Here is a 22613-nt window from a genome sequence, read left to right on the forward strand (position 1 = left end):
GCTGAAGGACACCCCCAGCCCATGCACGAATTTCATGCACCAAGCCTCTAGTAAGTTAGAGAACTGATGATCCCATCAAAATCATATTTTTTAAATACGTGTGTGTGTGTGTGTGTGTGTATACATAAACTGATGATCCCATCAGAATCATATTTTTTAAATATATATAAAAGATTTGCGCAATAGGACTTCCTTCCCTTGGCTGCCAGAACCGGTTTTCCTCTGGCACCCGGGACCCAGGCCTTTGGTCCTGCCGCATCAGAGATGCCAAGCCTCGAGGCTAGGCTTCTCCCCTCCAGCCTCAGTGAGGCTTGGCTTCTCCGCTGAGGCCGCAGCGGAGAAGCCAAACCTCTTCAGTCTTCAGTCTTCAGTCTTCACTCGGGCCGGAGCCTTCAGTCTTTGCTCCAAGCCTGTGTATGCAAATTAACTACCATCTTTGTTGGGTTAATTTGCATACTCATCTGATTGGCTGGTGGGTGTAGCGGAGTGACACCAATTTGCATGTTTCTCTTTTATTAGTGTAGACATATGTAAATTTTTATTTCAGAGAGAAAGGGAGAGGGGCAGAGAGAGAGAAACATCAATGATGAGAAAGAATCATTGGTTGGTTACCTTCTGCATGCCCCACACTAGAGATTGAACCCACAACCTAGGCATGTGCCCTGACTGGGAATCAAACCATGATCCTCCTGTTCATAGGTCAATGCTCAACCACTGAGCCATGCCAACCAGGCCAGAATCATATTTTAAACAATAATGAAATGTATTACAACACCCAGCCAAGAAATCAATGATATTAGTAAAATTATGAAAATAATAATTGCTATTTATTTAACATTCCCAAGATGCCAGGCTGTGCTAAATGTTTAACATGCATTGGCTCATTTAATATTTACAACCATCTTCTGAACTACATGCTGTTAATAACCTATTTTACAACTGAAGTTGAAAAGATAAGTAACTTGAACTAAATCAGGCAGCTAATAAATTATTAATTAAAGATCAAACCTAAAACCTTTCTGATTCTAAAGCTTATGTTTTAAATGTACCACACCAGTTCCCATCCCACGCCTTAGCAGCGGTTCTCAACCTGTGGGTCGCGACCCCTTTGGCAGTTGAACAATTCTTTCACAGGGGTCGCCTAAGGCCATCCTGCATATCAGATATTTACATTACGATTCATAACAGTAGCAACATTACAGTTATGAAGTAGCAACGAAAATAATTTTATGGTTGGGTCACAACATGAGGAACTGTATTTAAAGGGCCAGAAGGTTGAGAACCATTGCATAGGATGGGCCAGTTGTTTTTAAAGAATATCATTAAGGTTGTGCCATAGACATATTTATTTCTAAGTATAGGGATATAAATGATTGCATTCTTAAATCCACAATTGGTCTGAGGAAATAGAGTACTGAAAGTTAGGAGATTTTTGTGTTGGGCCAATTTTATGGGCATACACCCCAACATGAGCAGATTATATTTATAATTGATATCTGCCATTCAAGGTAAGATTGCTTGGTAGATCCAATAATAGAAATCACACTAAGAATCATAATTTTAAAACTTTAAATAGAGTATTTCATCTCACCAATATATTGCATATCAATTATGTTTAGTTTGTCATATTTTGAGTGTACCTAAAACTAAAAACCTATAGCTCAGATCTGATTTTGAAGCACTTTTAAATAAGTGAAGAAAATTTTAAATAAAGTAATTGATTTTATACAGTAAATGACAATAATAATAAACAAAAGTTATAGTTAAGATTCACTGGTAATTTACCATGAATTTATTAAGCATATATTTTTCCCATTTATTCCTTAAAATAACTAATAATACAGATACTATTTTTATTGCAAAAGAAACAAACATCAGAAGTTAAATGCTCAAGATCACATCGTCAGTAGTGTCAGAGGTGGAAATCTAACCCATATCAATTCAATACTAATCCATAGCCATACCTACTGAACTTTTTCCTTATCTAGTTGTTCTGACAATGTGTTTGCTTGAGTCACTGCTTCATTGAGGTTGTAAACCTCATGGTGCGTGCACGTATATGTACTAGTTAGTCATTACTAACTTTGCCAGCGTTAGTTTGTATTTAGACTTTCATGCAATCGCAGCGGGAGCAAAAGCCTCTATCAGATTTTTGCACCCAAGTGGGTTTTTCTAAGAATAAACCTAATGGGGAAAAATCGTAATTTCACATGATGTTTTCCTCAAGTGTAGTTTCATAGTTTAAGATAAGTGATTATTCATTTTTTAAAAACATTTCTTTCTAATGCTACTCACATTATTAAAAGTCAACAGTGGGTATGGTAAATCTTTCCTTCCTTCTAATCTTATCACTAGACTAATTTTAAAAGGGGGAAATCAAAGCCAAATAAATTAAAGAAGATTCTCTTCCCCAACTTGAAGGCATCTTCTAATTTCATGCCTCAGCTGTTTTGGTAAACATAATTGCTTTCAATGTTTCTTGGAAACATTCAAAGTTCCATCTGCATCTAATGTTGAATTTTCTTGGAAAATTGTTAAGTGTGATTTTTCTTAGAAAAGACAAAAACTTTTTTTATGATACCATTCAATGTCATGCTTCCTAATCATTTATAGTCATAAGATTTGCCCTTCACTAAATGAAGCAATACTTGCCAGTGTACCTTTTTCCAGCCCAATTTTGCTCTGCAATCAGCACACATACACAAACTACATTTTCATCCCCCAAATTCAAAGTCATTTTTCCAGACTAGAAGAGATAGAGGTGATCACAGAGACGTGAGTGAGTGGAGGAGGAAAGCAGCTACTTTTGAACAGTTGGTTGACAGAAAGCCATAGTTTGCTGGGAGCAATTCAATTTATCTATTCTTGGGAAGCTTAATACATTTTATAAAATGTACCCCTTTTGCAAAATTAGATCTTTATTGGCATCTACCCTTCTGGTTGACATTTGTCATTAAAGAAGTTTTGAAGGTGTATTTTCCCTGAAAAAGAGAACTCAAGTTTAATTTCATATCCCTTCAATGATAGGGGCAGCTCAACATAACTATGACAGATTGTGACCGTTGGGGATGGGTAGTATTGGGTGCCCAGTTCAGTTTCAAAGGGAAAATATGCAATTTCTATAAGACTCTAATGACACAAGCTTTTTCATTGTCATTGAACAGTAAGAATGTATAGCAAAATTGTTTTCAAATACCTAGAAAATGGAATGCACTTTTTTTCTGTTGGTAACCAGGTTAAAGGCTGCAGTGGTGAAATGGAGCATGTGAAGCTTTGAAGGAATTTGCAGATTAAACACTGGGGAATAACATCAACCGCAGCTCCATTAGTTTTTGTTGTGATGCAATTTTCAGAAACCATATAAAAGTGAAAATCGCTACAGGGGAAATTATAGTTATAGTCATTAATAATTTTAGTCAGATTAGTCTTTGGTGGTAAAACTTGAAGTCTTTCATTTCCTAAGGCTATGAGTGAGCTTGAGTCTGTTCCAAGGGATCTGAACATCCCACCATCCTTTTAAATTTAATGCTGTTTTTGTCCATAATGGTTGAGGTTGGACTAAACAAAATATTGAGTTGATGCAGTCACTAAATCAAACTAATTTGAGATACATTTCTTTCCAAGCATATGGAAAAAAGAGCTTCATAAATATTCTATCTACTGGAGGAGATGAGTTTTTTTTTCCTAGTGTATCAATAGAAAGAGTGGTTACAACTGGCAGGTGCTCTGTAATGAAAGGATTTCTACCTTTTCTTTGCCCTCAAGGAACTGTGTAACTATTGTTAGCAAATCAGTATCCAAAGAGATCATTACAATCATGCTTTCGGAAATGGATAAATTCCTAACTAAAAAAACTCCTAAATAAATATATTATCTTCATACATTTAGTTTAATTATATATCTATATAAAATGTAAACACTGTACTAAGCATTTAGTCTATAAAGCTATTTAAGTAGCATCCCTGAATCACAATCTATTTGGAGAGAGAGCAATGTAGAATTCAATGACGCAAGGACTTTGATAAACTTATTTATAAAATGCTGTGGGAACACAAGGGAAGGAGCCATTTCACTCTGTACATGGCAGAGGAGAGGGAGGAGGGAGGAAAGAAACTGTCAGGCGTCACAGAGCTTCTCTGAGGTACCACCTGAGAGCTTGATCGTTTTTGGGTTTTTTTTAAATATATTTTATTGATTTTTTACAGAGAGGAAGGGAGAGAGATAGAGAGTTAGAAACATCGATGAGAGAGAAACATCGATCAGCTGCCTCCTGCACACCTCCTACTGGGGATGTGCCCGCAACCCAGGTACATGCCCTTGACCGGAATCGAACCTGGGACCCTTCAGTCTGCAGGCCGACGCTCTATTCACTGAGCCAAACCGGTTTCGGCGAGAGCTTGATCTTAAAGGATGAATTTCATCAGACTGAAGGGGTGGCTTACTGGTGGTCATTTGCAAAAGCAACAGAGATATGAAACTCTTAGGATGGTGTCTAGCAAAGGGTAAATGATCCAAATATGCTAATTTTCTTCCCGGATGGGGATGAGCCATGTGAGAATGGTGGGAAATGAAATAGAAAAGGAGGGTGGGACCACATCCTGAAGGGCATGATAAGGCTTGTTAAGGAATTTGGAATTCTTGGAGGTAACAGGGAGTGACATCATTTCAGAAAGACAGCTTTACCTGTGGGAATAGGTGTAGGCGTGTAAGGAAACTCATTAGAAATGTCTAATGCACATATATTCATGGCATTTAACTAGTATGTCTCTACTTCATATAAGTCTGACCGACATATCTTCTTGTTTCAAAGGCTACTTAATTAGAAAATTCCTAAGTATTAAAGGTAATTTATAATAAATTTGGCTTGAGAAACATTTTTTCGCTAGGCTAACATTTACGTTTCTAGTGAATGCAAGAATATAGCCTCAGATTATTTTTTATTTTAAAAAGATATATAAAGAGAATATGGCTTTCTACCTCTTTGTTAAACAGGTAAGGAAGAAGAGAATTACTATGTGAGTAGATTCTAGAAATCACTCGGTTAGGCAACTTTTCAGATACAATTTTGTAGAAAAGCTGCATCTCAAGGTCTGTTATTCACAGACTCCATTCTGCCTGCTAATTACTTTTAGCCTTGAGCCATCAAAAAACAAGTTAGGCTTATTTTTATTCTCTCGTCATACATTTTCTTTTTATTATACAAGTAATACAAGGCTATTTTGAGATAATAGGAAAGTACAGTAAAATTCTGAAGGACAAAGCATTAATAATCCATAATCTGTCATGTAGCAAGAAACTCTATAAATATTTAAGCAAACTTTCTTCTAACTGTTTATTTTGAAGTAATTATATATACACAGGAAATTGCAAAGATATAAGTACAATGATGTGTCATGTACCTTTCTCCTAGGTTTCCCCAATGGCTACATCTTAAATAATTGTAGTACAAGAACAAAATTAGGAAATTAACATTAGTACATTCATATAGTTCTATGCCACTTTTATCACAAGTGTAGAATGTATAACCACCACTGCAATACAGATATAGAACTACACCCTCGCTACAAAATTCTCATTCTACCCCTTTATAGTCACACTAACTCCTCCTTCCCCGCCATCACCCCCAGTGCTTGGCAACCACTAATATGTTCTCCATTCTTATAATTTTTGTCATTTCTAGAGTATCATATAACTTGAATCATAGAGTATGTAGCCTTTTGAAATTGACATTTTTTGTTTTTAATTCAGCATAATGCCCTTGAGATCCATCCAAGTTGTTGCACGTATCAATAGTTTGATTTTTATTGCTGAGTTGGAATCCATGGTGTGGATGTACAAGTTTATTTAGCAATTTACCTAGTAAGTGGCATTTTTATTGTTTCCAGTTTTAGCTATTGCATATCAATCTGATAAGAACATTTATGTGCAGGTTTTTGTGTGCACATGTTTTCATTTTTCTGGCATATGTACCCAGGAATGCAGTTGTTAGAGTGGTAAGTGAATGATTAGTTTTTAAGAAAGTGACAAAATATTTTCCAGTGTGGCGATACTATATTACGTATTCACCAGCATTGTAGGGGATCCAGTGTCTCTGCATTCTTCCCAGCATTTAGTGTTGTCACTAGTTTTTTTTGTTTTTGTTTTTGTTTTTTACTTTAGCCATTCCTATAGGCATGAAGTGGCACCTTATTGTGGTCTTAATTTGCATTTCCCTAGTGCTAATGATGCTGAACATCTTTTCATCCTTATATCTTCTTACACAAAAGATCTCTTCATGTCTTGTGTCCATTTCTTAATTGAATTATTTGGAGTTTTTTTACTGTTTAAGGTTCTTTACATGATTCTATACAAGTCTTTTAGACAGATATGTTTTTTGCAAATATTTCCTCCTGATTTGTTGCTTATCTTTCCATTTTCTTTACAGGTCACACAGATCAAAAGGTTTTTTGTTAATGAAGCCCAAGCCCAATTTATTTTATTTATTTTTATGGATTATGTCTTTGATGTCATGACTAAGTCCTAGATCCCCCCAAATTCAACTGTTTTCATCTAAAAATTTTCCAGTTTTACATTTCACATTTAAATCTATAATCCATTTTGAGTTAAGTTTTGTATTACATGTAAAGTTTATGTTGAGGTTCATTTTTTGCCTATGGATATTTTCAGCAGCATTTGCTAAAGACAGCCACATTTCTTTCATTGAATCGCTTGTGTACCTTTGTATTGAAAACCTCAGATGGCCATACTATGTGAGTCTATGTCTGGGTACCCTTCCTGTTCGTTCTCTATGTAGCTATCCCTGTGCCAATGATACAAAGTATTGATTACTGTAGCTTGAAATCAAGTAGAGGGATGTCTCCCACTTTTTTCCCCTAGAATTATTTTAGTTATTCTATTTCCTTTGCCTTTCTATATAAATTTCAGAATAATCTTGTCTACACTTACAAAAAATATTGCTAGTATATATAGGAATTGCTTAAATCTGTATATCATTTGGGGGAGAATTCACATCTTTACTGAGTCTTCCAATTTATAAACATAGTATAGCTTTGTATTTATATACATCTTTAAATTTTTCATCAGCATTTTGTAATTTATAGCACGTAAACCTTGCACATCTTAGATTTGTGCCTAAGTATTTTTTTCCCATTGATTGTAAATGACATTGGATTTTTAATTTCTGTTTCCATGTATTCATTGCTAATATAAAAATATAATTGATTTTATATTCTGACTTTATGTGACCTTGCTGTGAACTCTAAGAGATTGGGGTAGATTATCTGGGGTTTTCTATGTAAACCTTCATGCTATTTACAAAACTGAGCAGTTGTGTTTCTTTCTTTCTCATCTATATGCCTTTTATTTCCTTTTGACTTTTCTGTGCTGGCTAGAACTTCTCTAGTCCTGTCTCAATTAAGAGTGGTGATGTAGACATCGCTATCTTGTTCCCCATCTTGGGGAAAGCATTCAGTCTTTCAGTGTTAGGAGCGATGGTAGCTGCAGGTTTTAGTAGATATTTTCTATCAAGTTGAGGAAATTCTTTTCTATTCTTAGTTATCTACTAGTGGCCCAGTGCAAGGATTCTTGCACTCACGGCCGAAGGTAGAATTTCATGGCCCCACAAGGAGAATCAGGCTCCCTCCTCTCTGGTTCCGGGGAGTGTCACCCAAGAACCACTGCTGCCAAGTCACTGCAGCTCGGCAATAAACCAGACTTGGGGTCGACAGTACCCAGTAACAACATAACCCACGGCCAAAGGTGGAATCGTGCAGCCCCGCGAGGAATTGGGCTTCCTCCTCTCTGGTTTCACGGTGCATCACCTGAGAACCATTGCTGCCAAGTCACCGCAGCTCAGCAGTTCCTGCGTTGAGTGTCTACTCCCTGGTGGTCAGTGCGTGTCATATGTACTGGCCGGTCAGATGGTCAGATGGTTGGATGGTCACTTAGCCTTTTATATATATAGATGTGTGTTTGTTTTTAAATCAAGAATGGGTGTTGGATTTTGTCAAATACTTCCCCCCTTCCCAAATTAACTGATATTCTCATATTATATTTCTTCTTTAGCATGTTTGGTGGGTTACATTGTTTGATTAACAAGCTATTTTCAAAATGAAGTAGAGGCTAACTATATTCCCCTCTCCTATTTCTTTTCTACCTTTTTTGTTTCTAAGTCTCGCGCGCGCGCGCGCGCGCGTGTGTGTGTGTGTGTGTGTGTGTGTGTGTGTGTGTGTTTCTTTCCTCTCTTGTCATGAGGCAATGAAAGATCCTGGATTTCCCTGTCTGCTACTTCACTTCTTATTCTCTTTTCTCAAGTATTGCTTCATTCTATCCATTCTCTTCTCATTCAAGTTTATATTTAAGTGTGGAATCCGCCTCACCGGCTTATCTCAGGGGTTGATCGTTGACCTATGAACCAGGAGGTCATGGTTTGATTCCAGTCAGGGCACATCCCCGGGTTGTAAACTCGATCCCCAGTAGGGCATGCAGGAGGCAGCCGATCAATGATTCTCTCTCATCAGTGATGTTTCTATCTCTCTCTCCCTCTTCCTTCTTCTCTGAAATCAATAAAAACATATATTTTTTAAAAAGTTACTTTCTCCCATTCAGTTACTTTCTCCCATTCTTAAAATTGGCTTGAAAATTTCCATCATTACCTTCTCCCATCAAAATAAAGTCCAACTCCATCAGCAGAGAATACTGAACCCTTCAAAAGCTGATCAGCCTCCTTCTTGTCTACTAGCACTAATTAACCCATTTCATACTTGTTCATGCTCCAGTCAAGCCAAACTCGTAGGATATTTCATGCTTCTGTGGGGTTTCCATGCCTTCCCCTTTCCCTGAAATGACCCAGAGCTCCCATCTTCTCTTCTGGCACCTTCCATTTTCCCAGGCACAGTTAGTTATTACGTATATGTCTTCTCTTTGAGAGTGTTCATTCTTCAAAGGCAAGGACTATGTCACATTTATATTTGTGCCCCTAATGACTCTCCAAGTACCTGGCACAGAGCATTAATAATAAGAGCAGCTAACAGTTCCCAAGTGCTTGCTACATGACAGATACTTTCCTAATGCTTTGTATAGGTGTTCTCATTTAATTCTTATAATAGCCCATTAGGGATAAGTTATTTTCATCTCCAATTGCAAATGATGAAACTAAAAGCTAGTATTGTAAATCCAGGCAGTCTGGACTGGAGCCTTTCTCTTCACCAATGGATCAAATCACCTATAATTATTAACAAATAGACTAAACCTTTACTGATTGAGATAAATAAACAAATGAATGAATGAAAAACATCAGGGTCTTTGTGTTTTGTGAAACATAGAGAATTTTGCATAAAATAATTAATGGCTAAATAGTATTTAGCTAACTTACTGCCAGATAATTCTAATTTACATGGTATCCTAGAAACAGATTATTCGCCCAATGATTTTGTCATTTTCCATAATCATGTAACCCTTATTTTCCCTGAGGTTAAAAAGAGAATGGGTTCAACTTCAAAAGTTTATTACATAAAAAAAGAAAAAAGAAGTAGAGGACATCACATAATTCTGGATACAACCCATCTAACATTTGCTTTCAGTACTCTGCTTGCTCTCCAGGCACTCATGTGGATTCTTTGGACTCTTCTTCTCTCCACCCCCATTTTTGGTGGTGCTAATAACTTTTTTTTTTTTTACCATTTTGCCTACAATTTCATACACTAAATGTATGCTTTCCCCTGGTTCATCTAGACCTCAAAGCTGCTGCTGCTACTATTGCTTCTGACACAGCAGCCACTGCCCTAACCCCATGTTCTCCCTCACTGGTGTTGTCTGCTTGCCCTGACCCTTAATCCTTCAGGCCTCCAAAGCTGAAAATCTGCTGTCAGTAAGCCTAATCTGAAATTAGACATCAATAAGGACTTAGAAAAGTGATTCACTCTGTTGTCTCACCTTAGCTTGATTAACTGTCACTAAAACCCAGCTGCTACGAATAGTGACTAGCACTACACCTGGGCAAGCGTGTCTTCGTTAGGCAAGTTTTCTCTTTTAACTCATCTTGAATTACCCTCTCATAGCACACAGCTCATATACCACTTTCTGTATGTAGCTTTCTTCATAACATCCATTACTATATTTAATATCTCCCTTTTTTGAACCACTTCGCATCTGCCTTGCTTACACTCTGAATACATCTAGCTTTGTATTGGAGTATCATCCTATTTGTTTTACCTTCCTAATTAAAATGTGTGTTTTATCACCTTCGTATCAACACAGTTTCTTGTGTAGTGCCTAATTGAGTGCATAGTCGTTTACAAGTAAATATTCATTAAATGGATGAGCCAGAAAGGGATTTCTTCAAATGTGTCCTGAGACTTTGTAAGTCTATGACTTGTTTATTATACCTCATAAAAAAGCAGAAAGATTTGGAGCATCATCTGGTACACCAAAAAAAAAAAAAATAGGTTGTGAGTTCAATTCCCCGTCAGTTCCTAGGTTGTGAGTTCAATTCCTAGTCAATTCCTAGGTTGGGGGAATTCAGTTAGGGTGCATATGGGAGACAATCTCTCTCTCTCTCTCTCTCTCTCTCTCTCTCTCTCTCTCTCTCTCTCTCTCTCCTCTCTTCTCTTCTCTTCTCTTCTCTTCCCCTCTTTCTCTCTCTCTCAAAAATAAATAAACATATCATCCAGTGAGGATAAAAAATCAGAAAAGTATATGAAAGCCATTTCTTTGTCCTGTTGTTCCAGGACATGAGAGGGAGACTAAAATGGTATGCTCTCTGGGTTCCCTTAGTCAGTCTTCTAGCAGGAAGCTGTTTTATAACTCTCAGCAGGGAATTGTATACTTTGTTAGGAGCAGCCAGAATCCAGGTGACTGCAGTAAGCGGGACCTGATTCATCTGCTTCTTAGTACGGAGTAGAATAGCCTCAGCTCCAGAGTGAGCAGGCACTGCAGACAGAGAAGCCATCCATCTGCTTACTCTGTATTATTCAGTGTAGCAACGACTTACTTGTCAAAACCCTTAAGTGATACAGTGATGGATGTTTTATAAACATATAGCCATCTAGATGTTACAGACAAGATATTGTCTTTCTGTTTGGAAGCAACAACAACAACAAAAACACCCTCAGAAGTATGTTGGTCTTTCAAATCTACCTGTCAGTGAGCATTTAATAAAAAGTTGGCATATAAGCCTAACCAATGGACACAGACAACAGGGGGGTGAGGGCATGAGTTGGGAGGGTGGGTAATGGGGGTATAAGAACACATATATAATACTTTAACCAATAAAGAAAAAAAAATTAAATTTAAAAAAGAACTGATGTAAAAATATAAAATATAAAAAGTTGCTACACACTTTATTTGTGACTCCCAAGAACTTATATTAGCATTGTTATCGACTCTGTTTATACTGGGCTCAATGAAATGAAAAGTTTGCAATCTAATAAGCTCCCACAATCCCTAAGATGATCTCCTTCTGATGGATAAGCTGAATCATTCTCAACAAGTCAAATCCTCTTTTCTCTCTCCCCAGCCTTAGTCATCTAAGCCTAGACACGTATTACGGTCTCAAGAATATAAATTCCTGTCTCTTCTCTATTGCTTGTCATTTTCCATTTTTATCTGAAGTCATATGAATAAGTAAGTCCTCCCTACCACAATCCTGCTCTTGGGAGTAACTGTGCAGTTCTTCTGGAGGAGCTGGTCTGGGTGGGGGCATGCTTTTGGGAGGTTCCCGTAGGCAGAGTAAGGGATGGAAGTCAGTGACAGTGGGATCGGCAGTTGGGGCTGTTAGGCGGAAAAACACTGCTGTGGGAGACTAGAGACCTTGGAACAAATGCTCAAGTTCTTTCCTGCTACTAAATAAGCCGAGCGCTTACCACTTTGTACCTTAGTTTTTTCCTGTCTTTAAAATTGTGATCCATTCCTTATTTCACTCCACAGATATTTGTTGTCACCGTTTTAAATATTTTTAATTTTCCTTCAACTGTTAAATTCTATATCAACTACACAGATGAGGTATTTTGTTAGACAAGGTCTGAGATACAGTCGGAATTTTTCACTTATAACAAAAGAATTAGAGGCTTAACTATGGAGATAGCAAAGAGAGCGGTGGTGGAGGGGATGAACAGGTGGAACACAGAGCATTTTAGGGCAGTGAAAATACTCTGTATGAGACTATAATGATGGGTACATGGCATTCTGTATTTGTCCAAATCTGTAGAATGTGTAACACAGAGAGTGAATCCTAATGTAATCCATGGATTTGGGGTGATCGTGGTATGTCAATGTACTTCATCAGTTGTAACTAATGTGCTATGCTAGGGAAGGATTTGATAATGGGGGGAGCCTGTGCATGTGTGAGGGCAGGGAATACATGGGAAACCGCTGAACCTTCCTCTCATTTTTGCTATAACCTAAAATTACTCTTAAGAAAAAACCACAACAGTAATCTAGATAATCTAAACTCAAGTCTCTTTCAACTGGGAGCCATATAACCATCCTGATTTCTGTTAAAAAAATCTGTTTAAATGGTCTGGAACTTTAAAATGCTTTTTTAAAATCTAGTAGTTATTTGCAGAGCACTATGGATACCATTATTTTATTCAATAGGACTCGTTAATTACTTGCAATTTCTATAGACCTAAAAGATTTTCAATAAGCAAGGATATCAATTAAAAAACTATGAAAATAAAAAAAAACAAGATCTGAGATAATGGATAAAAATATATTCGCATAGATACCTTAAATAAAAGAAATCCTACATTGAAAGGCAGATCTAAAAGAAAACACTTGTGTTGCTGTATCCTTTTATCTTCCCCTCCTTTATGTTTTTCTAGTCCCACCTTGACTTCCTGCTCTCCCCTTCATGCCAGCAATCTCAGTGTGCTGACCTTGACCACCCCCTAAGTATCTGCTTGACCCCATCAGTTTTCTGATCCTCGTCGTTCCTCCACAAGCTCACCACCTAAAGATAGTCTATTTGTGTTTAATGGATTTCTCCTCCACTCCTATACATATGCACTCTCTGCACAACCCCCTACTATTTCCCAAGCCCTAATCTTTTCACCTAGGGCAGTGATGGCGAACCTATGACATGTGTGTCAGAGGTGACACGCGAACTCATTTTTTTGGTTGATTTTTCTTTGTTAAATGGCATTTAAATAGATAAAATAAATATCAAAAATATAAGTCTTTGTTTTACTATGGTTGCAAATATCAAAAAATTTCTATATGTGACACGGCCCCAGAGTTAAGTTAGGGTTTTTCAAAATGCTGACACGCCGAGCTCAAAAGGTTCGTCATCACTGACCTAGGGCAAGGTTAGGAATCACCAGATGCCCCAGGTCACCTGCAGCCAGCTGGCTGGGCTGCTTTTTCACATTAAGATTGTCATTTCCTGAGAGCGATGCTGCAGAACTCGCAAGATTTGCTGCTGAAAGAGGGTCAGGGGGCACATTTGTAAAACAGTTTGGACATGTAGAATCTGAGTGGCAGTTCCTAAGACCTGACTCTGGGTTTCAGGGCATGCAGTTTGGACTACTTTTAGTTGAAAGCCCTCAAAAAATGAAATATCCTACCTATTTAGGAATAGAGGATAATTTATCTGAATGATTACTTTAAAAATCCTTTTTTGAGAAATCTGCAGACCTACTGTGCTGGGAAGAAGGAAAATGTCTTTGTATTTGGGAAACTAAGTTATCAACAGAACCTTGGTCCCCTGCTCTGTATTATGAAGAGCCAGGGTTTTTGATTTTAGTTAAATTCATTAGAAGCTTCCCTGAAACAATGACCTGCCACCTTACTTTGAGAGTAATGTTTCACCGAGCCTTTGAATGGGCTACTGAATTAGTCCTACTGTTATTCCTGGTAACTTCTTTCTCTTTAGTCATTTCTTTCCACTAAAAATCATCTGGTAATATGATTAATGCTTTAATCTCCTTAAAAGATCATGCAGAGAAAAATTACAAATTACTATTGACTCCTCACTTTAATACAACTGTATTTATTTGGGTCATTGTTTCATGTGGTAATTATTATGTATTATTGTATCACAGCTTGTTAGTGGGCCATATGTGAGGTAACGATCTATGGTTCGATGTCAGCCTTCGAGGGTATATTGAATAAAGTTTTTTTCCCCATAAGTCTGTGCTTGCCCTGATTCTAATTAACATTTTCAGTGTTGATTAGAAGTATGGAATAGGGAGTGAGGTTATTAAATATGCAGATTACTTTATATTGAGTAGGGGCGATTATTGACTAGAACGACACTGTAAGAATTCATAAGGACGTTGACAAATAAAACAAGGTAATTAGAAGTGAGATGAAGTTTAATAGGGACAAATATGTGACATTTCACTCAGAGATGCAAAAAAAAACCAACCAACTATGTGTATGTGTATGAGTATGTGTATGTATGATAGATCAAAAATTGAGGACGAAGGCAGTTTTAGAATGAGTCATCTGTCAGTTATAAACTTGGAATGTAGCATTGGTGTTTAAAAAGAACATGACCAAGTTACCTAGCAGTGTAAAATATATTCAGGTCTTTTATAAGACTACTATGGCCTACTTATAAGGTCCATAAATTATGCAAAAATTGATATAGAAGAGAAAAAATATGGCTTAGTTAATAACAATGTAATACAGTAAGCAATAGATCCTGTGAGTGAGCCCAGAAGGAATTTAGTGTTTAACTCAACAAAGAGAAGGCTAAAAAATGAAAGTGACAAAGACGTGTCTTATTACATAAAGAAATATTGTGCTAGAGGTGGTGAATAACTATAGTCCATTTTCACTGAGAACGAAATCAGAGTTAGAGTCTTGTTTACCCCATCATTACCCTTGATTCCCTTATATTTCATTAGACCTCCTTTACAAACTTTTATCTGCAGAGTTTAGAGAAACTTCACAGGAGATCAAGCTACTAAGATGAAGAATGAGGTTTTCCAAAGGACAAGGGCCATTGGCCTTGCTGTAAATAGGAAAATGGTACTTATTTTGTTGTTTTATAAGTAAAGCTTACATATTTTCCTTCCTCCTCTTTATTTAAATACATCAACCCTTGAAAGAAAAAATCATAAAATTCAATTTTCTGTAATAATACTCAATATTATCAAAGGTGACTGTTATTTCCTTGTTCTGGTGTTTATTTCTTCCTTAGCTACAAAAACCATGATTTCTTTTGTATTTTTTAATCACTTCAGTTAGCAGAGTTAGTTGAACAATTTTCTTCACCCTCTACCTTCTAATACTTCAGCCAGAAATCACTCATCAGCCAGCCACTAGTCTGTAGTTTCCACACAGCTTAGATGAGTATTCCTTACCGAAGTAGGCATTTCACTTTGTCTACTAGAATCATGGACTATAACTTCAACTTTTCCAATATTCTGTTTTAGTCCTATTTGTTTGGTTGTTTGTTTTTGTCTTGCCTCTTAATTTATTTATTTTACATAAGAGGTGAAATGTTTTCACTGGAAGTCTGATAAAGCTATATAACTTATTTGTTACATAAAAAAATTTCCAAAACTCCCTTTAAAAAAAAAGGTGTTTTTTTTAAATTAACTGTACAATACTCCTGGCCATGATTAGTCATCCACAAAACATCTGATAATATACAGTAAAGTCACATTTTTATGCAATACTAGCATAATGGGAACACAGGCTTCCCAAAATGATAGTATATTCCTAATAAAGGAGAGTAGCCAAAACAAATGAGCCTCATTGGTTGTTGACTATTTTCTCCAGATTCTGGGCTAAGATGAATAATAATTATGAGACTCAGCAACATATATTCCAGTTAGGTAGACAAGGAAGTAAAATTTCAAAACACAGTGTTGAAATGTGAACACATTCTAAGCATTAGAAGAACACTGAGGAGGCAGTGGAGTTTGACCTTGAGGGGGAAGAATTCACCAAGTAGTTAAGGAAACTTCTTATGCTGAGAAAACACCTGCCAAGACATGTTGCTGCAAAAAAGCAAAGAATGATGAAATAGTCTGTTTGTCCTATAATGTGAATACGAATGAGGCAAAGGGTTGTTTCTGAGAAAGGAAAAAAATACATTAGGCCAAAGTTTTAGAGGACTTTGAATGCTAAGGAGTTTGAACTATTCTCTAAGGGCAGTGTGGTATAGAGGAAATATTTCAATACGTCAGGGACAGGATCAGATTTGCATATCAGAAAGAGCATTTTAGCTGTGGTTCAGGGAGGATGGATTAGAGGTGGGTGAGAATAGACATGGAGAAAAGGCTCTGAAATAATTTTCTAAGTAGAAATTATGAGGGTATTGGCAATGGAAAAGTAAAGGTAGTGACAGATTTGCAACATGATAGCATGTGCAGAACTTGATGAGAGATTAGATGGGGTGGGAGCATTAGAAAGGTCATTGCTGAGGAAGAGGGGCTCTCTGAGAATGAATCTAATTTGTGGGAAAATAAGCAGACGGCAATTCCAGAAACCATGGAGAACAAAATAATAGTAATAAACCAATAAGAATGAAGTAATAGCAATAATAGTAAATTTAATAAATGCAGCTACCTGTCATTGAGCACTTACAGAGAGCTAAGTACTAAGCTAAGTGGCTTACTTGTAATATCTACTTCAAACATCCAGACACCTTATTATAGGATTATTTTCCCCTGTTTCACTTCAAGAAATTGCAGTTTGAAGACGTTTAAATAATTTGTCCAGGGACTGAAATGCAAATCTTTACATTTTCAAAACCCATGTTTTTAGAAAATAAGCAGTTGTCACTGGGCAGTCCCACTGGGCAGTCCCTCTCAGTGTCTGGCCTACCTTACCCGACCACCTCATTTTCCAACACTTTTGCCTGCTTCTTGGGTCTCAGTAACACAATTCTCATTCTGCCATCATATTAGCTGTTCTTTTAAGTTTTAATTGTGGAGCACTCTTTTATGCTGTAAAACCCCCTTTGTATTGTACCTATGACAGCTCTTTAGCTGCTGCAACTAATGAACAGCATTGGGCACCAGGCAGGCTTTTTATGTGGTTGTTAAAGGGCTCTGGAGCGACAACAATATCTGCCCTTTGGCAGATACTGAAATATGCATCCAGAGTAGGAAACTGGGGAGAGAGTGTGAAGGGAAAATTCTGAACCAAGTTGGAGGGAGAGAAGGTAGGAGGGAGGAAAGGAGAGAGGGAAGGAGGGAGGGAGGGAGGGAGGGAGGAAAAGGTTTATGAAGGTTATTTTAAAGTTTATATTGGTAAGATTTATTCTCTTGTTAAAGGAAACTAGGTAAAAATATGAGTGAAAGTTCACTGAAGAAGGATATGCATTAGATTTTTAACTAGCTGAAAATTTTAGAAATGTATTTTTATCAACACATTAATTATAACATAAATTTCATTAACTCAAAGTCATATAAATGTCTCAAAGAGTGCTATAAAGAAAGTTATGGCCACTTAGTATCACGTATCTATACCATCTTGTGCTTGGAAAGGAAATGAGAAATTAAGTTTACTTCAATTTATGAATCACCTCTTCAACAATTTTTATAAGGGGTTATCCACAAACACACACATTAGAAATCATTACATAGGGCATTATAAGGAGAGGATTTGCTATAATAGTAATCTTCATATAAAAACAATAGGTAACCAATGGAAACTAAGTAGAAAATAAATGGGACCACATCATAAGAAAAAGCTTCTTGCACAGCAAAAAAAACCATCATCAAAATAACAAGAGAGCCCACTACATGGGAGAACATATTTACCAATGATACATCCGATAAGGGGTTAATCTCTAAAATATATAGGGAACTCATACAACTTAACAAAAGGAAGACAAACAATCCAACTAAAAAATGGGCAAAGGACCTAAATAGATACTTCTCCAAAGGGGATATACAGAAGGCCAAGAGACATATGAAAAAAAAAATGTTCAAAATCACTAATCATCTGAAAGATGCAAATAAAAATGACAATGAGATATCACCTCACACCTGCCAGAATGGCTATCATAATTTTCAATGCTTAACAGGTTTTAAGTAGAAAGAGTTTGTTATGTAAAGAGTTTGTAATCAGCTTAGATCCACTCAAATTCCTAAAATTTACTTTCACAGAAGTGCCCTGACTTGCACAGTGTCTCATTATATGTAGTGTTCACACAAATGTCACCTACCTATCACCTCTCAGTATTGCTTAGTACGCAGGCTGCTAGTCATATAGGACACCACTAAGAGGGATAAAAGAAGAATTTCAGTAAAATGAGAAAATGAGGCTGATTAGAGTGGCAAAGCATTTGCTTTCTTTTATCCTTCACCATGTATAGCCAGAAACATCCATTTTTCACTTTATGTGCATGACTGGGAATGTAGGTTTCGGAGAGGGGTGTTCAGATTCAATAGATGCAAAGAATAATGTAGTTCACTGAGTTTTATGTGAGTATATTTTGGATTTGTGTGGTTAGGTGGAGAAATGGAATTGTCTAGTATGAGTATATCCACAGTTGACTCTTTTCTAGAATGCTCTAGATTCTCCCATTTCTTCTATGGCTGGGTAAACATTGCCAGTTGTTTAAAAGGAAATGTCAGAATTTACTATGATAAATTAATTTATATGTTAGGTACTTATTAATCATCTTAGAATTGTTTTGCATTTTAAAACAATGACTTGGCATGTCTAAATAATATACACTCAGATGTTGACCTTCAGATATAATTTCTGAGGATTACCACTCCTAGAATAACCCACTAGATTTCTTTCAGGGTCATAAGGCCGTAACATTTCTGCTGATCTTGTTCTAAAATCTTATTAGCATGAAAATGCAAAATGACCACTTAAAATAGGCCCTCTCGTGTTGGGCTCCTAAAACAGTCTTTTCTTTCTGTAATAAGCTATTTGAGCTCACTTCATTTTGCTTCATTTTATATTTGTCACCTTTGTTGCTATCTTGGTGTACTATAATGAAATGACACTGAATCAGACAACCTATAATTTTTATTGCAAGTATATCTCAAGGCAAATTTGCAAGCTGACTTGATATCAGAAATGAAGCTAGAGGGAACATGCCTTTGTTCTAAATTACAAAATGCCCTGCTATTCCAAATTGGAAAATAAACTTCCTTCTTTGGAATCAAGCTCTCTGCATAGGCAACATATTAAGATATTCCTTTAAAAATTTATTGTGTACAAAGCAGTTTTACCAGCTAAACTCTTTGCTGGTAATGTATTATAAGAGTATTATACATTAAAGTTGTAAAACTAGTATTTAAGGTGATGCTATGTTATTAAGAAACACTGATTGTATTAAAAATCCCAACATTTGATTTCAAGTTTTTTCATGGAAAGCTAAGAGGAGTGTTAATTTATTTAACAACTAGTGCCCCAGTGCACTGATTCGTGCACATTGAAAGGTAATTAATTAGAAGGTGGCCAGAGGGGTGGGACTGGGCAAGATGGGCTGGACACACCCTGGAGCCAAACTCCCACTGTCCCTCCTGGCAGGCTGGCCACACCTGGGGCGGCACCATGGCTCAAAGGGCATCTGGAGAGTGAGCAGGGTCCCTCCAGCACGTGGGGTCCCTCAGCCTAGCCTGTGGGGATCTGGCCAAAACCACCTCTCTGACATCCCCTGAGGGGTTCTGGATTGCAAGAGGGTGGTTCTCGGGTGACGCACCCTGGAATCGGGCTCCTTCCTCTCTAGTTCCAGGGTGTGTCACCTGAGAACTGCTGCTGCCAAGTCACTGCAGCTTGGCAGCTCCTACATTGAGCGACTTCCCCCCTGGTGGTCAGTGTGCATCATACCTACCGGCCGGTCGGATGGTTGGATGGTCACTTAGTCTTTTATATATATAGATTATGAGAATTTGGGCAAACCAGTTATATATTTAAACATCAGCATAAAAAATTTTCACCCCTAGACTATGATCTCAGCATGATCAAATTGAAGCCTGAGAGTTATAATCAAGAGTGACTGCTGAAACCACCAAGCAGCTAGTGGCCAGTCATGGTGTGTGTGTGTGTGTGTGTGTGTGTGTGTGTGTGTGTGTGTGTGTGTTTAATTTTATTTATTGATTTTAGAGCGAGAAAGGACAGGGGGAGAGAGAGAGAGAGTTGTACACTAGCTACAGGTAGCTCACTTATATTTCTTCTTTTGCCTTCAATTGTTCATTTATACTGTCATTTTATTTTTTATAAATTGGATAATAATATCAATAGTTATAGATTATTTTAGAAAATTAGCCCCTTCAAAAGCAGTTTTTACATGCACTGTTTTATGCAGCAACAGTGTGAAACCAAAAGGAATTACAGTAGTAGTTTCATAGAGTAAAGGATATACAGCAACAACATAAAAAAAACACACCACACAGTAAAATGCAAATTAAATTTTGCTAGATGTTACTATTAGAAATTGGTATAAATACTCTAACAAACACAGCACATAATTGATTGTTTGCAACACAATTTTGTACATGATGGAAACTGGTGACCTGCAAGAGTATTCCCAATACCCTTGCCCAATGCTGGTTGTTGTTGGTTGCAAAGACCCCTAGGAAATCATTAGCAAACTCCATCTAGAAACAGACCCAAAGGTCAGAGGTATACATAACATGAGATTCATAGCTCATGGTTGGAGAGCTGCGGGTATTTATTCTTGTTCAAAATGTGGTATAGTGCTCCCATTGTCAGAAGTTAGTGAGCCTGAAACATGCCAGTGCCTAATTTTGAGCAGTGTGCCAAAGACACATGTTCTTTCTTAAATGGCAGTCATTAGAGTTGGGCACCTAGGGCACCTATACACATTCAGTGAATTCCAGAAGCATGGTAATTGGTTCTCTAAGAAAGTATAGAGTGGCTCTGAAACTCAAATGTGAGGAAGTTGATCATCAATTTAGAGATAACTCTGGAAAGTAGATACCATCTGATTTGAAAATCCTGGAGCATTGTGCATGTTCTGTAAAAAGGAAAGCTAAGAACATACTTAGCTTTTCAGAAGCATGGACTTTGTTCCATTTGAATATAAATAGAAGCCTCTGTGTGTATGTGTCTCTCTTTCTCTCTATCACACACACACTTAACACCAATAAGATAGCAAAATAAATATAGAAATAAGAATCAGAATCTTGAAGTAGAAATGCTATGGCCTTTGGCGCCAGTCAGGTCTACATTTGAATCCTATCTCTATCTTTCACTGAAATATGCCACTTTGAGCAAGTCCTTTATTCTCACAACTTAAGTTTCCTCATCTGTAAAATGGGTAAAATAGTTCTGAACATGAGGCATTGGTGTGAGTATAATGTATGTCAATTGCTTGGGGATGTATACAGTAGCCATTTAGTAAGTAATGACTATCAAAGAAACTAATTTTTAAGTATACATTTGACCTTAAAACATGTTGTTTGTGCACAATGTAATCTATATATATAAAAAGCTAATATGCTAAGTGTCTGACCATCCCACCAGTCACTATGATGTGCACTGACCACCAGGGGGCAGATGCTCAACACAGGAGCTTCCTTGATGCACACTGGCCATTTACAGAGAAATGGCACCACGGACCTGGCACCCACAAAGCAACACTCAGCTTCCCCCAAGTGGGACACAGACCCCGCCACCACCCCAGAGCAACAGCCCACCAAATCGCAGCTTACACTGCCAAGACCCCATGGCACAAAATGCGGCCCACAGTCCAGCCCAACCAAGCCTGGAAACGTTAGCTGTGGGCACCGGGTAATGATGTCACGTAGCAATACCCAGCTTCCTCTTCCTAGCAACTAGCCTCCTTGGAATTTCTCAGCCCAGGAACACAACTTGCTTTATAGCCAGGTGGAAACATTTTACACTTTAAGCAAACATCTGTGAAGTGTTTTCCCATGTCTCATCTCATTTGATCCTCACAGAAGTCCTGGACTAGGTAGATAGGAGACTCAGTGAAATCCTTTTTTTTTTTTTTTAATTAGCCAGAAAACAGAGATTTAGAAAGCTTAGAAACTTGACCCTACTGAAAATAAGTAAAAAATGGTGGACCTGGAAAATGACTTCAGGTGTACTCACTGCTCAGAATATGGTCAAACACTGCTACAGTTAAATATTTTACTCTTTGTTCTCCCTGCATGATCTACAATAATAATCTGCTTCATGTTGATATTTACTGCTGTGTTGCTGACAATTACCCGAAAGAGAAGTTAGGTTGCTTCACTGGGCTGGGAAAAGTTTATCTAAATCAGAAAGCAGGTCTAATTAAGCAAGTTTACCTATGTATATAAAGTTCTCGCTGGCACCAATCACATACATGTGTTTTGATCTGTTATTGTCGATCATGAATTTGGTTGACACTTCTATTTTAAGAGAAAGGGCAAATGGCAATGTTAAAATATTTCTTCTAATTTCTTCCCTTTCAATGTGCACAAATTTATGCACCGAGCCACTAGTAATTTTATAAAAATTATTTAACCCTTATCACTTAAAAGAACATAGGCTTAAGGCTTTAAAATATATTGATTTAAAAAAATTCAATGATTATATGCAATCTATATGCAATGATTATCTAGCAATCTAATTTCATATTTCTTTGCTTTGAACGGATTGCTAGATTTTATTATTTTGTTGTGCAGGCTCACACACAAAAAACCATTGCTTTACCACTAGAAATGTTCAACTTTCTT

The 22613-nt window shown here is 37.2% G+C and overlaps 1 protein-coding gene across 1 annotated transcript in view; it reads left to right on the forward strand.

The window, feature by feature from the left end:
- The window catches only part of GRID2 (glutamate ionotropic receptor delta type subunit 2), a 1375820-nt gene that overhangs the window by 1096854 nt on the left and 256353 nt on the right, over window positions 1-22613 (forward strand). The gene's annotated exons all lie outside the window — the stretch shown is intronic.

The sequence above is a fragment of the Myotis myotis genome, unplaced genomic scaffold (assembly GCF_014108235.1).
Source record: "Myotis myotis isolate mMyoMyo1 unplaced genomic scaffold, mMyoMyo1.p scaffold_m19_p_1, whole genome shotgun sequence".
NCBI classification, from domain to species: domain Eukaryota; kingdom Metazoa; phylum Chordata; class Mammalia; order Chiroptera; family Vespertilionidae; genus Myotis; species Myotis myotis.